Here is a 3778-nt window from a genome sequence, read left to right on the forward strand (position 1 = left end):
CCAGCCAGGGTACCTGGCTGAGCGTTTAACGCCCAAAAAGGTAGAGATTTGGGCGTTAAATGCCAGAATGGGCACCATTCTGGGCGTTTAACACCAGGATGACACTAGAGGGAAGAATTTGTTTTTAATTCACATTTTTTCAAGTTTTCATAATTTTTCAAAATCAAATCTTTTTCAAATCATATCTTTTCAATCATATCTCTTCAAAATCAATTTCTTTCCATTTTTTTATTTATTACTATTTTCGAAAATCCTTGCTAAAATTAATGATTTACTTTAAAATTTTCAAGTTGTTACTTGCCTATTAAGAAAGGATCAAATTTAAATTTTAAGAATCATATCTTTTAATTTCTTGTTAGTCAAGTAATCAACTTTAATTTTAAAACTTTCTCTTTTTAATTTGATTTTCAATCACATCTTCTCAATCATATCTTTTCAATCACATCTTTTTCAAAATCAATTTTCAATCATATCTTTTTAATTTCTAATTTCAAAATCTTTTTCAAAAATCACTTTATTTCTTTCCCAATCTTAGTTTTCGAAAATCATCAATCAAATTTTCAAAAATTTCTTTTAATTATTTCAAAATCTTTTAATTTATTTTCGAAAATTCTTCCCCTCTTCTCACATCCTTCTATTTAAGGGGCTAACACTCCTCCTCAAGGTGCAATTCGAACCCTATTTCTTTATATGTTCGAATTCTCTTCTATCTACCTCCTCCTTCTATTGTTCTTTTTCTCTGACACCTCAAGAAATCTCTATACTGTGACATAGAGGATTCCCTACTTTCTTGTTCTCTTCTCTTTCATATGAGCAGGAACAAAGATAAAGGCATACTTGTTCAAGCTGATCCTGAACCTGAAAGGACCTTGAAGAGAAATCTAAGAGAAGCTAAAGCACAATTCTCTTTAGAGGGCCTAACAAAGCTGCCAAAAACAACAATGCCAACAATGCAAGGAAGGTGCTTGGTGACTTTACTGCACCTACTCCCGACTTCTATGGGAGAAGCATCTCAATCCCTGCCATTGGAGCAAACAACTTTGAGCTTAAGCCTCAATTAGTTTCTCTAATGCAACAGAATTGCAAGTTTCATGGACTTCCATTGGAAGATCCTCATCAGTTCTTAGCTGAGTTCTTGCAAATCTGTGACACTGTCAAGACCAATGGGGTTGACCCTGAAGTCTACAGACTTATGCTCTTTCCTTTTGCTGTAAGAGACAGAGCTAGAACATGGTTGGATTCACAACCTAAGGAAAGCCTGAACTCTTGGGAAAAGCTAGTCAATGCCTTCTTGGCAAAGTTCTTTCTACCTCAAAAATTGAGCAAACTTAGAGTGGAAGTCTAAACCTTCAGATAGAAGGATGGTGAGTCCCTCTATGAAGCTTGGGAGAGATACAAGCAATTGATCAGAAGGTGCCATTCTGACATGCTTTGAGAATGGAGCATCATAGGAATCTTCTATGATGGTCTGTCTAAACTATCCAAGATGTCATTGGATAGCTCTGCTGGAGGATCTCTTCATCTGAAGAAGACGCCTGCAGAAGCTCAGGAACTCATTAAAATGGTTGCAAATAACCAATTCATGTACACTTCTGAAAGGAATCCTGTGAATAATGGGACAAATCAGAAGAAAGGAGTTCTTGAGATTAATACTCTGAATGCCATATTGGCTCAGAATAAAATATTGACCCAATAAGTCAATATGATTTCTCAGAGTATGTCTGAAATGCAAGCAGCAACAGGCAGTACTAAGGAAGCTTCCTCTGAAGAAGAAGCTTATGATCCTGAGAACCCAGCAATGGAAGAGGTGAATTACATGGGAGAACCCTATGGAAACACCTATAATCCTTCATGGAGAAATCATCCAAATCTCTCATGGAAGGATCAACAGAGACCTCAACAAGGTTTCAACAACAATAATGGTGGAAGAAATAGGTTTAGCAATGGCAAGCCTTTTCCATCATCTTCTCAGCAACAAACAGAGAATTCTAAGCAGAGCCACTCTGACTTAGCAACCATTGTCTCTGATCTAATCAAAACCACTCAAAGTTCCATGACTGAAACAATGTCCTCCATTAGAAATTTGGAGGCACAATTGGGTCACCTGAGTAAGAAAATTACTGAACTCCCTCCTAGCACTCTCCCTAGCAATACAGAAGAGAATCCAAAAAGAGAGTGCAAGGCCATAACCACATCTCACATGGCCAAACATGGAGAGGAGAAAGAGGAAGTGATTCCCACTGACCTCCATGGAGTTCCCTAATGAGGAACCATGGGAATCTGAGGCTCACACTGAGACCATAGAGATTCCATTTACTTTTGCCATTCATGAGCTCTGATGAGTATTCTTCCTCTGAAGAGGATGAAGATGTCACTGAAGAGCAAGTTGCTAAGTACCTTGGAGCAATCATGAAGCTAAATGCCAAGTTATTTGGTAATGAGACTTGGGAGAATGAACCTCCATTGCTCATTAAAGAACTGGATGACTTGATTAGGCAGAGATTACCTCAAAAGAGACAGGACCCTAGAAAGTTCTCAATCCCTTATACCATAGGCACCATGACCTTTGAGAAGGCTCTGTGTGACCTAGGCTCAAGCATAAACTTTATGCCTCTCTCTGTAATGGAAAAGCTAGGGATCATTGAGGTACAAGCTGCAAAAATCTCACTAGAGATGGCAGACAATTCAAAGAAACAGGCTTATGGACTTGTAGAGGATGTCTTGGTAAAAGTTGAAGACCATTATATCCCTGCTGACTTCATAATCCTAGAGACTGGGAAGTGTATAGATGAATCCATCATCCTTGGCAGACCCTTCCTAGCCACAGCAAAAGCTGTAATTGATGTTGACAGAGGAGAATTGATCATTCAAGTGAATGAAGACCCCCTTGTGTTTAAAGCTCATGGATATCCCTCTGTAACCATGGAGAGGAAGCATGAAGAGCTTCTCTCAATACAGAGTCAAACAGAGCCCCCACAGTCAAACTCTAAGTTAGGTGTTGGGAGGCCACAACCAAACTCTAAGTTTGGTGTTGAACCCCCACATTCAAACTCTAACTTTGGTGTTGGGAGGTTCCAACATTGCTCTGAACATCTATGAGGCTCCATGAGAGCCACTGTCAAGCTATTGACATTAAAGAAGCGCTTGTTGGGAGGCAACCCAATTTTTACTTATATATGTTAAAGTTCTATTTTCTTTTGTTATTTTATGTTTTCTGTAGGTTGATGATCATGTGAAGTCACAAAAACAATTAAAAAAGCAAAAACAAAGTGAAAAACAGAATGAAAAAAAGAACACCCTGGAGGAAATAGTTACTGGCGTTTAAACGCCAGTAAAGGTAGCAGAATGGGCGTTAAACGCCCAGTCTGGCACCATTCTAGGCGTTTAACGCCAGAAAAGGGCACCAGACTGGCGTTTAACGCTAGGAATGGGCAAGAAGCTGGCGTTAAATGCCAGAAATGGGCAGCAGCCTGGCGTTTAACGCCAGGATTGGCAGAAAGGGGCGTTTTGCACGCCACTTGGTGCAGGGATGAGATATCCTTGACACCTCAGGATCTGTGGACCCCACAGGATCCCCACCTACCCCACCACTCTCTCTCTTCTTCACCCATTCACCAATCACCTCAATACCTCTTCCCCAAAAACCCCTCACCTATCAAATCCTACCATTCTCTTCACCACTCACATCCATCCTTCATAAAACCCCACCTACCTCACCATCCAAATTCAAACCACTTTCCCTCCCAAACACCACTTCTCCCCCTTGGCCGAAACACAA

General features: G+C 39.9%; 1 non-coding gene across 1 annotated transcript; it reads right to left on the bottom strand.

Moving 5' to 3' along the window:
- Positions 1-1324: 1324 nt before the first annotated feature.
- Positions 1325-1428, bottom strand: LOC112731158 (small nucleolar RNA R71). The gene has a single exon (XR_003166948.1). It is a non-coding gene; the product is annotated as a small nucleolar RNA R71 (small nucleolar RNA).
- Between the last annotated feature and the right edge of the window lie 2350 nt (positions 1429-3778).

The sequence above is a fragment of the Arachis hypogaea genome, chromosome 12, assembly GCF_003086295.3.
Source record: "Arachis hypogaea cultivar Tifrunner chromosome 12, arahy.Tifrunner.gnm2.J5K5, whole genome shotgun sequence".
In the NCBI taxonomy this organism is placed as follows: domain Eukaryota; kingdom Viridiplantae; phylum Streptophyta; class Magnoliopsida; order Fabales; family Fabaceae; genus Arachis; species Arachis hypogaea.